The sequence below is a fragment of the Amphiura filiformis genome, chromosome 2, assembly GCF_039555335.1.
Source record: "Amphiura filiformis chromosome 2, Afil_fr2py, whole genome shotgun sequence".
Lineage (NCBI taxonomy): Eukaryota > Metazoa > Echinodermata > Ophiuroidea > Amphilepidida > Amphiuridae > Amphiura > Amphiura filiformis.
The window spans coordinates 23,986,406-23,999,000 of record NC_092629.1 but is presented as its reverse complement, the minus strand read 5'-3'; the positions used below and the strand labels follow the sequence as shown (position 1 = coordinate 23,999,000).

General features: G+C 38.2%; 1 long non-coding RNA gene across 1 annotated transcript; it reads left to right on the top strand.

Annotated features, from left to right (window-relative positions):
- The first annotated feature begins 3,837 nt into the window (after positions 1–3,837).
- Positions 3,838–12,338, top strand: LOC140135702 (uncharacterized). The gene is made up of 3 exons (XR_011856559.1): positions 3,838–4,149; positions 4,514–4,637; positions 9,828–12,338. It is a non-coding gene; the product is annotated as an uncharacterized lncRNA (long non-coding RNA).
- Positions 12,339–12,595: the final 257 nt, after the last annotated feature.

The following is a 12,595-nucleotide window of genomic DNA, read 5'->3' as shown; positions in this document are numbered from 1 at the left end:
TCATTAATATGTTGTCAAAGAAAAGTTTAAAAGTATTCAACAACACGTTTTTGTCCCAATAATTTCAGAGCAACCACACTTCGTCATCTGCGGTGTAATAATACATTAATTTCCCAAATGTGTTTCCGTTAATCGTCATGGTTTAATCTCACTAATTTCCATCACATCACTGTTAAAGCTGTCACCAATGTAGAGTGCAATCCTCATAAAATGGGCTATTTCAGTTGAAATCCATACACCCTAGATATGACCTTAATTAATCTCACACACGGGGGGGGGTGCAATTTCAAATGGAATCACCCATTCAGGAAACCCCGTTTGTAATCTGATAAGAGTAACAAAACCTTTTGCTTCAATTCAACAACACTCACGTTTTTGTCCGAATAATTTATTCCGAGTAAAAATACTCAACGGTGTAATAATATATTAATTTCCCAATTGTGTTTCCGTTAATCATCATGGTTTCAATCTTACTAATTTCCATCACATCACAGTTAAAGCTACCAGCAAAATAGAGTGCAATCCTCATTAATTGGACTCAGATTTCAAATGACATCACCCATTCAAGTAACCTGGTTTGAAATTGACACTCCCTGTGCATGTGGAAGATGAAGGACATGTCTTCCATAGGGGGTGTATGGATTTCAATTGGAATAACAACTGGTATGATCCTCCACCACATGTGTTGATGGGTTGTAGACACCCCGGGCTCCAAATACTAGAACAAAATAATCAAAATCTGTAATGTGCATCTTCCTTTATTGAAGCCACAATAATTATCCTCATTTGGCCCATTTCAGTATTAATATTGCACATTTTTGCGACTCTTCTCAGAAACTCAAAGTAGCGTAGCCAGCGGGGGGCAAGGGAGCAGACCGCCCCTGACAAAAAATGGAAGAAAAAAGTGCCCCTCTGACCAAAGGGCAAAGGACAAGAGAACGGGCAAGGAGCCCGTTTCCATCAAAAGTCACTCTGATCATGGGCCAAAATAGTGTAAAATACACAATTTTTGCGCGCTGCACGCGTACATTGTCACAATAAAGCCATTTCATCACGATCATGGGCAAAAAGTTCGAAGACATGAACAGTCTCTCTAAAAACAAAAATTGCATGTTGTAACTGCAATTTTTTAGCTATGCCCCTGAAATTTTATTTTGCCCCCCTCCCACCAAGAAAGCTGGCTACGCCCCTGTTACGATCCCCACTCCGATGCCCACTGCGACAAAGGTATACCATTATTATGCACTGTCTTGCCAACGTGCAGTGACTTTTTCCACCTAAAATAGCCCCTGCCTACAGCCCACACAACCCTACACCCATACCCGCACACCCTACAAATAAACAAACGCCGCAAACACTTATAATTGAATTGTGATGTTCCAAGAATACATTTACACTTTTATAGGTTCAAGCCTTTTAGTTCCCCATATCCATTCTTGTTCCAAAACTTGTCAATTTTGCCCTTAAATTGGTTTGTTGTCTTGACATTCACCACATCTGCAGGAAGCTTATTCCATGTGTCAATCACTCTCTGGGAGAAGAAAAACTTCCTCAAGTTTAGGCCTTTGTGCAGCTGCTTCTTGAAGAGTTTGTAGCTGTGTCCCCTGGTGCCTGTATTGTGTGACATGGTGAAGAGCTCCTCTGGTTTGATATCTTCGAGCCCATTCAAGATCTTGAAAACCTCTATCAGGTCGCCTCTTAATCTTCGAGCTTCCAGCGGGTAGAGATGTAGTTCCTGAAGCCTTTCCTGGTAGGGTTTTTCTCTTAAACTTGGAACAAGCTTAGTAGCTCTTTGTATCTTTTCAATTTCTTTGATGTCATTAACTTGGTATGGACTCCATGCCTGGACACAATACTCCACATGTGGACGGACATAGGCTTTATACAGGATGGAGAAACTCTCTTTATCGATGTACTTGAATGTCCTCTTGATGATTCTCAGACTGGTCATGGCCTTGTTGGCTGCCTTTGTACACTGCGTTGATGGTTTGCAGTCATCTGTGATGTAGACACCCAGCTCCTTCTCTTCTTTGGCAACCATAATTTCATCTTCACCTAGGACGTAGGATCTCTCTAGGTTATCGTTCCCTAGATGCATGCATTTGCATTTTGATGCATTGAAACGAAGAAGCCAAGTATCTGACCAGTCCTTGAGTTGGTTGAGATCATCCTGTATAGCATCGCTACCTTCAGTGCTGTCTTTCTTGACCCTGTTGTACAGTTTGGTGTCGTCAGCAAACATTTTAGTTGTTGACGTAACTACCTCTGGCAAGTCGTTGACATACAATACAAAGAGTATTGGCCCTAACACTGACCCTTGCGGTACGCCGCTCATGACATCAGCCCAGTCCGACAGTTCTTTCCTCACTCCAACCTGTTGTTTTCTGTTCTGAAGAAAGTCCTTGATCCAATCCAAGATCTTGCCAGAAATCCCATATGCTCGCAGTTCGGAGATGAGCCGTTTATGAGGGACTGTGTCGAAGGCCTTCGCGTAGTCAAGATATATAACATCTACTCCGAATCCTTCATCCAAACTTTCTGTAATGTCTTCCAGAGTGGTGAGTAAGTTGGTCATGCATGACCTTCCACTTCTGAACCCATGTTGGTCTTCTGAGAGCAGGTGATGTTGGTTGACATGATTAAGAATGGCATCTCTCAGAATAATTTGATTTGATTATTTATCTTTGTTTACAATTTAAATTTACTTCCATGAGAGATGGGAAACTACCTTTGCCAGATTTGGTGTAATAATATCTGGGAAACTCCTTTGTGATGTAATCACTGTAAACAAAGTCAGGACTATTTATGGATGGGGAATCCCCAAGAATATAAATTGACTATGATATCATATGGGGACTACCAACAAGAAGTATTGTAAAGTGTGGCGAGCCTTGTGGATCAACGTCTAGGCGTTGTGCCTGTGCGTAGCGCACTATAAATCACTGCGCTTTTTTTTAATGTGACAGAATGGCCTATTAATAGATTGTGAGTTTTTGTAAGTATAAAAGGTGAAAGCAATTTAGTTTGCTATTTGCAGAATTTGAAGAGAGTTTGTAGGCTCCCTATGTGTCGGTCGTCGTGCTTCAAAAAGAGGTAGGTCTACAGCTCGTAATGCTATAAAAGTTTCTGTCGAGAAATGCTCTTTTCTGTAGCTAATTACTTTCAAAGATTTAATTCTCCTTTTTAGCATAATGTGAAATCGGAATCTCACAGTGCGTAATAATTTACATTTTAAATTATCCACAGCAAACAATTCCATTAAGGCTTTTAATCCATTTACCTTCAATGCGACTCGACAACAATATTTTACGGAAACATTTTGGTATACACTGGGAAATACACCGAGTAATAAACAACGCATTTTCAAGTCAATCAAGCGACTTGTAGTATAAATACAACTTGGTTTAATTGGGCTATTCCATTTAAAATCCACCCTACCCACGTGGAAACGATTGAAAATATCTTCCACAGGGGGAGTATGCGATTCAAAGTGAATTTCAAATGGATGGTTTTTCGAATTGTTTCATATGAAGCGTTGTGAGGTATTTGACCAGAAACAAAGCCAGACCCATCAGGCAGCTTCATTCGAATTTTATACACTCTCTGAGAAAGATTCAACCTTAATCTTCAACAGACGGAGGGTAAGATTAAAATAGAGTTGCTTAATGTGATAATTCCATTTGAAATTCATACTCCCCCTATGCAAGATATTCCACAGAGGTAGTGTGGCCTTTAAATTGATTAGCCCATCCAGCTTGGGCGTGTCCATTATGTATTTAATGATATACTGTAGCTTTACTGCTCCCATATCACTAAGAGAGCTGGAATCAACTACTGGTATTACGTGTCTGTCGGTCTATCGCCAGACATGGTGCTTTGCTGTAGGATATTGAACGTCTACTAGTAATTGTGCGGTGCCAGAGGCTTCGGAAAATATTTAAAATGTTTGATTGCAAAATGTTTGATTGAAAAGCATTCATTGGAATTTAGATGAATAATTACCCGAAGGCGCAAGAAATCGAGTTTGAAAAAGAAAACCCCGATTGAAGAATCGGCATCACAACGACAAAGGAGCGGGAGCTGAGTGGAAAGGATAATCCTGCTGAGGAGCAAGAAATAAGTTTTTACACTGACTCTTGCAATCGGTTGGTAAGTTTTCATATTGATCTTTCTTAATTATTTTTACACGTGAATTTGAGCTCTCTCAAGTGCTTGTTTCTCAAAAAAACTCGGTTGGATATTATGGCCTATTATATCTTCGATGTGTGTCTATAGAATTTGTCATACTTTACATCATACCTGAAGTTTCATCTACTTCCTCCACGGACCCGGATCATTTTATTTCGCCCGGTAGTCGGGCCAACACTGTCCTGTGTTATTTGTCCAGACAGTAAGGGGAATAATTCACGGAAAAGTGTCTTCTCGTGAATATGTCTTCAAACGATGGAATGTTCCTTTATTAAATACTGTACGTCATTTGAATGATTTTCCACAACATCTAATCTTCCTGTAGATTTTCTGAGGCAAAAGAGGACAAACCTAACAACACTCCATTGCCACACAACCAAATATGGCAGTTTTAGTCGATATTCTTCTCATGTTGACGACTGTTCTGGTCATTGTGGTGGCTAGAAAAGGTAAGGAATTCCACACAGGGAGTGTGAATTTCAAATGGGGTGACCTGAATGGGTGACTCGATTAGCGATCTACACCCACTGTGTGAAAGACGGAGGTTGTGAATTTCATAGGGGCCGCATGGATTTAGAAAGAATTGCCAAATCTGAGAGCTTAAGTGAAAGCTAAGACCTTCTTCTTCTTCTTCTTCTTCTTCTTTTAGGCCAAAATTAATCTCCTTTGGCTTATTTTATCATTCAAAAAACAAAATTAATATTTTGTTATATCCCTGTCAAGTAATTTTGGGCATTTGTCATCTTATTGATTTTTATGTAGAAACTGCATGTTATTTGGGGATTTTGACATAATTTCTTGGATTTGTTACTACAATTTGAATACCCTTTTAAAACCTAATACTAGTTTGAGTGGCAGCGATCGGTTAATTGCTTCCACGTATTGTGTAATGAAAGAGAACAAAATGGTAAACATGCTTAATGTCCAATTTGATAATATGATATCATTAGCAGATAGCTTTTACCACTAATGATGTTGACTTAAATGACCGTACTCCAGATAAAAATGCGTAATTACATACGCTTATATACACTGATCAAAAGTTTAATAATATGTGACACGATCTGATCCGATCATACCAACGTTAGAAATAATGAAATTGTGATGTGGGCCAAAATGTGGAGCAAATACAACCCCTTCACCCACCCCCCAAAAAGTAATAAAAACACCCAAAAAAAACCCCACCCCCACCCAAAAAAACCCCAACTTTTCAAGCAAATGTGCCAGGGACTATAGGTTACATACCAATCATAGGCCTGTGTGATGCATGAAAATATAACGAAGGACTAGTTATTTGTGGGTGACAAGTGGCATCCGGAAAGGCTGCTTTCAAATCACTGAAATTTACTAAGTTACGAGGAGCGGTCAAAAAGTTCGTAGAACTCGGTATGCTACTTTGTCGCACGGTATTGAATCTGGTCTCACTTGAAAGCTTGTTCCTTCAAAACATTACTGCAAAGATATTATATTCTTGCATCACTGTATGTGGGCAGGACACTCTTCAGAGAAAGCCTACCTCCATGAATTCACAGGTACTATATACCAGAAGTGAATACAGGGTCATTATGGAAATTTCTCCGAACGGCGGTGAAAACTCAATGGATAAAGCGCCAAAAAAGAAAGATGAGAAAGCCTCAAAATATGACAACTCTGTTGAATGTGTTTTCAACATTAATCCATTAACATTAGGTATTCCAGGGTGTCTTCTAGATGGGGTCCCAGAATCTTAATGTACAAATTTGATACCAATTGACATATTCAGGTCCACACATTCTATACACTTAGAATAAGGACCGAGGCAAGTTTAATCTATATGTGGCTAAAGGTGATAAAACACACATTAATCACTGGAATTACGAGAGCATATAGTGGAAGCACTTGGATCTCCCACACCTAAGAAGATCATCACTCGGTCACCATAGTGCAAGGTCTTCATCGCTGTTTCTGAGATCTAGGGAGAGTCTTGATGACAGATCATTTGCTAAATGAAAGTACAATTATAGGCATATATATAAATTGAGGCAAGCCATCATGTGAAGAAGGTTGATGGTAGGAATGTGACTGTTCTCGGATTGTGTCCTGTACGCTATTCTTAATTTGTCAAGCTGCCATTCACGACAGAGGGGTCAGTTAACTAAAGTAACCACATTGTGGTTCAGGCATGGCCTCCAGTTAGTGAAACCTATTTTAGAATTTTAAGTCCTAGCTTCATAATATCAGGTTTGCTGGTGATCAATGCTGGTGAGCCTTCACTGAAGAGTGGCCCAAGGAGATGTCGGAAGACTTCCATTTTGTTGACATAGAAGGTTTCAAGAAAAATTGCGACGGGTGCATTAAGGTTTGTAGTGACCATGCTCAAGAGTGAGATAGAAAGAATTTGGCTAGTACTCTTTCAAGTACCTTGTTCTACAAACTTATTGACCGCCCCTCGTATATAGCAAAAAAAGTACATTTTGAGTCGTGATGCTTCGAAATGGTATATTTTCGCTCATAATATGATAAAATGTGAGATTTCAAAAATAAATTTTCCAAAGTTCATCCGAACGGCATCGGTTTTTTAGAAAATATTCGCCCTAACTGATTTAATTAACTTTCTGCTTCGAGAATCGAGGGTGCATTGCCATTTTAAGGTGTTTTTGAGTGCGTTAAAACAAGAAAGTCTCAGGTCAACCCATGTTGATTGTTTGATCATTTGATATCTAAATCTAAATTGTTGGTCTTTAAAGGAGAGAGTTCTGAATATGAGAAAATTCCGCCCAAAATTAGCCTTTTCCCATTGAATACTAAGTAATAGGTAATAAGTGGTATTGAACCTTTAGGGATTTCTACATCAGTTATCTGGGGTAAGTTAGTAATGGTGAAAACTAAATTTTCAAAATGTTCGATTTTGGGCTGAGTGGATCAGTTTGTATCACATAACAGCCAAAATCCAAGCCATCCATTATTGGACTAAAAGCTAAAGAAAAGGTACATGTCATAAGCCTATTCCAGATGAAATCCACCCCCTAAGGAAGACATAACCTTAAAGCCATATTATAACATTTTCAAACAAAATAGATTAGCATTTCTTTGCCATAAAATGTTAGCTTTTACTGTCAGATATATCCCTTTTATTTTTGAGCCGAACAACTACGGCAAAGCAAAGAAATTTGGAATTTACTACCAGCGCACATGTCGCCAATACGTACCACTCCTTCGGTTATGTTATAGTACGACCTTTTGTTGTGTGTATCACCGTCCCGCACGCCGTGTACGTACTGTGTGTTATGAACATCGTGTATGCGTTCGACTAATTATTCCATCGTAATAATAAAACGCCGAATCCGGCGTTTTATTCAAAATCTCGGATTTTGACAAAACTACAGCACCTAGAGTCTTGATTTTTGCAGGCTATAATAAAGTACAATTTAATCGTGTAAAAAATGAATTAAAAAAAAATCAGTGAGGGCGTCCTCCTCAGCAAATGTTATAATATGGCTTTAATCTTCCATACAGGGAGTGTGAATTTCAAATAGGGTTATCTGAATGGGTGATTCCGTTTGAAATCTACACCCCTGTATTGAAGATTAAAGCCACGTCTTCCTTAGAGGTGATTGGGTTCTTTAAAACCCGGTTAAAACTGGGATTGCCAATCGAATTTAATTTTAAATCTTTCAAGCTTGATATCCTCGATTATGGTGGAACTGGCCCAACTCGTTTTTTAGACCATTTAAAACGGACATGACCTTTGAACAAAAACATTGGTAAAATACCACTAATTCTCTATAAGATGGTTTTCAATGGCAAAATAGTTAATTCATACTGCAGTTACTGTCCGTTTTCCTATACACAATACACAGTGCTCTCACCATTGACGCGTGACCTCTACAAATGATGTATGTTGGAAGAATGGACACTTGCCTAGTTAACATCACTGTGTGAAAAATAACCAGCCAATATTTAATTTATTCTCCAAAACTTCTAGCAAATATGTTTCTCTAACATGACCTAAAATTACAGCTACGTTAGATGTTCAGAAATGGTCGCACTTTTGTAAAATATGAGTGAGGGCAAAGCATAGCTAGCTCATAGCTAGCCAACTCCCCGTGTTAATTGAATGGAGATTTGACCGAAAATATTGAGCTATATTGGTAAGGGACCGCTCCGTTCTGAAGGATGCCACAAAAAAACGGTACAAGCTACATTTAAACTATTCTAAATAGGTTCTAGAAAATATAGTTTTGTAACATGTCCTAAATTTTTAGCTAATTTAGATGTTTGGAGAGGGTCGCACTTTTGTGTTTTAGGAAGGATATGTAAACGACAGATAACACCAAAAATATGAAGAAATTATTTCCAAACCGTGTTAAGTCAACAATCATTATGTTGCTCATTTTGAAGAATGCTGGTTAACAAAAAGCAGGTCTTTGTCTCATTTCGTGAACAAAGCTACACATACCATTGTTTCCTTTCGTTTCCTTTATAATCGGTTACCCAACTGAAGCTATAATACCAGCTTTATTGCGATGTCGCACATTGAAAACAGACACTTGTGCACAACCAGAGAAGATCTGATTTAATCAGTTGAGCTGCTTCAATGAGTGTTATCTTGGTTTAATAGCTTTTAATGGGGTTTAAGTCCTGCAAAGGTCGAGATGAATTCTACTGTAGACATGACTGCATCATGTTCCAGTTCGATTTTCTCATACATGGAAACTCTTACAGACAATTAAGAGTAGAAGGATGAATCCCCATGACTCAAAATGTCAACATTATATTATGATTACTTAACTATGTTTTAAACCACTGATGTGTAAAGACCAAGTGGTGAGCGCCACGAATTCTATAAGTTCAGTAAATTTCCTTTGTCGGCCGTGTAATTGAAATTTTAAAACGCTAAAAATATCACAAGTATTCCTATGTTAATAATTAATATTAATACAAGCTAAAACCGGTTGGGTTCGATAATGAACCTCACAAAACTAACCTTCAAATTAATTAAATACTGTAAAATTTGATTATTACTGGGTGAGAATCGCTGTGACGGTTTTAAATTCGCAGTGTGCAAATTGATCTGCGCGTACCAGTGATCACGGCAGCTGAGAAATTCAGCCCCGATTTACTTTATACGTGTTCCGATTGTATGGAAAGTGCCATACGGCTGAGCAGTTTTGCCGTCTTTCTCTCCCGGGCTTTCTCTATCATGGCACTCGCCGCCTTTTAAAGACCACAGATTTATAATGCGCCCTCCTTTTTGGGACCTGAGAATAACACACCGTAGGGTGGCAAAATCGACATCCAGCTAATGGATTTGAAGGAACTTTTCATCAAAATTATAAAATAATGACAGAAAACATGTCTTCTCTGCATGTTACTCTGAAATGTGCCCATTTTTTGGCTTTATAGCTTGGTATTTTCCAATGATTTTAAGCACCTTTTGCTTTTCCTAAACATGCTTCTACTTTATCTTATTCTACCTCATCAGTATGGATAAGAATGTCAGTAAGTTATAAATCGCATTGTATTATTTCGTGAAAAAACACACCTAAATTTGGCAAAAAAGTCTTACAGTATTGCTTCAACAGTAAATGACCCATAAATCAGAAGACCTTTAACTAAAATGGATGCGTTCTTTTTTCATTTTTCTTTCTTAATAATAGATGTTGCCGAAGAAATGAACACATATGTGGCAACAAAGATTACCACTGATGACGCAACAGTGGCTACCATCAAGGACTCAACAGTTATGCCATCAGACCATTTCCAGAGTACAACAAATTGTACGCTGACAACTAACCACAATTTTTTTTCCGAACTTAAACTGTTAATGACACGCTCACCAGCCATCATATACATGCAGTTAAATTTCACCAATTTAGACTTTGAGTCTTCAACCGCCTATTTGAACGAAACCCCCAATATCCTGGATCCACTCACGTGGACTTGGGCAAGCAAGGAAAGGGTTATCTCTTACGAAATTTTTACGACAACTACTTAGTCTCCTCCTGCGGAATATTGGCTTCGGATGTTTATTATACAAGCATTCGAGTTGATACAACGGACTGTCCCAATTTCATACACCTCTCGGACTCGGTCAAACTGGAAATATTGGCGAACTTTCTGATATTTTGTAGTAATCATGGTAATACAACATGCGAAACTGTTAGTGAAAAACGTGAAATGTGCAACGCATATCAGGTTTGTCAATCTTTCATGTCTAACCGTTTCTCAGATTTGAAGGTGCTTTTCTATTCACTTCATTACGTACTTCTAAGATCTATTTATAACAAATGCTGGTCAGTGTCAAACAATGAATTGGTAGAAGTTATAGAACAAGAAGTCACTTTCTATAGTGCTTTCTTTAAACTTGTGAATGCTCTAACGAAGACATTGGTTCTTGCGTATTTTCCCCTTATTATGTTAGAGCTCATAATGCAACAAAAGGCACCAATTCATATTTCAAATTCCCAAGTTTGGATAGGACCAAATGAAAGTGTACCTGTTGGGCTGAAATATTGGTTGTTTTCGTGGAATGGTGGCATAGATGGTTCCCGATTTGTGTCTTCTGTACGATTTCTGTTAACTTTCATTGTTATAAACGTGATTAGTTTTCTAGATTTAATCTTAATGCATTTCACTGATGACACGTACCATGTTAAGCGTGCATCGGTACTGAGGTATATGGTTAGTTACAGCTGGCACTTGATATTTCTCGTGCTATTTGGCTTTTGCACTCTTATCTTTATAGAGATATTTTTGGTCTTGATTTGGAACAAATACGAGCATCTCAATGATGCAGTTAAATATGCTATAGAGGTCCATAGTACATATATTGTACGGAGTACGAAAGGGGCCACAGACATGACCCTCCAAGGGCACATGTCATGGGATATGCAAGTTCAGAATTATATGAGGCGATGTATCCGGATACCGTTTAATAAGCGAAATACGTTCGGCGTTATAAATGACATATCTCCCTTCCCATCCTGGATGAATCTCCCAATTTCTGTAATGTACACAATTCATGTATTCTGTTTTTGTTTACCATTTATTGTCATTAACGTCATCCTGCTTTTTGTGTTACGATATTTTTTACTTCGAACTCGGTGCACAAACCGTCAACAAATGTTATCTTTAATTTTACTTTTTTTGATAGGCTTCTTTGTTGAATTTAAAATCTCATATGGCAATATCACTGTCACGTATTTTATAATCTACACATGGGCAGGTTTAGTGCTCAATTTTTCACAACTTCACCTCCCAATTTTGTTAGTAATTGCAGTGTGTGGATATACAATATCAGAAATCAATAACTTCTACGATAAATACTTTCGACTTAAACGGGATATCATTAACGAAGCGAGAGAAATTGATAGATCACGAGGAAACTGCAACCCTTCTTTATCATCCATGATCAGTTTTGAATTATTTTGGTACGTGGTTGATAATTGTCAGCCTGTTATGTATCAAGTAGTAGTCAGTTTGAGCACTGTTTTGTTTAAAAGTATTTTTCTTTGGTTTGGTTACTCGATGCTCAATTTATCGCAAGGCAATGTTCAGATTACAAACATATCCAAGCTCGTGTACACATTAACCATCCCGATGGTCATTCCACTTCTTCAGAACATAATAAGTTCAGAGTCAGATAGGAAAATTGACGAATATGACTTAAAGTGTCGAGTACATAATGCAGTGCTGGAATTCAATGATGAAATGGGTAATCAAAGATTGACAAAAGAACAAGAGAAAGTCAGCGTAGACGTCGACGTCCGCCTCAACGAAAACAATACCAAGACCGATACGGGGGACGGTAACGATCGTGAGGCCAACAAGCCTGAGACCGAGAACAGGCAGCCCGAGCAAGAGACCAAGACCGATACCGCCTGGACCGAGAACAGGCCTGAGACCGATACTTGGTTTGATGTACAGGTTTAGAACTAATTTTCTTTCACCAGTGTTGATATGCTTAAATATAACAAGATCGAGCTGAATGGGTTCATTGTAATAAAAGTGCTTCAACATATGATCAAATAAGATTAATAATTATAGTCACCCTGATACGATAATTGCCTAACTCACTTTTTAGCTGAATTGAGCTTTTTATAGCTAAATCATGTCTCTATTAGCACACGTGCATCTGCTGTAATAATGCCATTGACATTGAAGTAGATCTTGGGATGAGTTAGGCAATTTTACATGGTTATTACATAACTAAAACATGTGACTTTCAGTGACTTTGGCCTGTGACTTAGTAAATCAGAGCAAAATCAACTAAGTTAGGCATAAATTCTGGTGTTAAAGTGCCTAACTCAGCAGTTTGTTTGAAGATTTTGCATTGAATTACTAAGTCACAGGCCAAAGTCACTGAAAGTCACATGTATCAGGTATGAGATATGTAATCACCCTAATAATTCCTTTTAATGTGGCT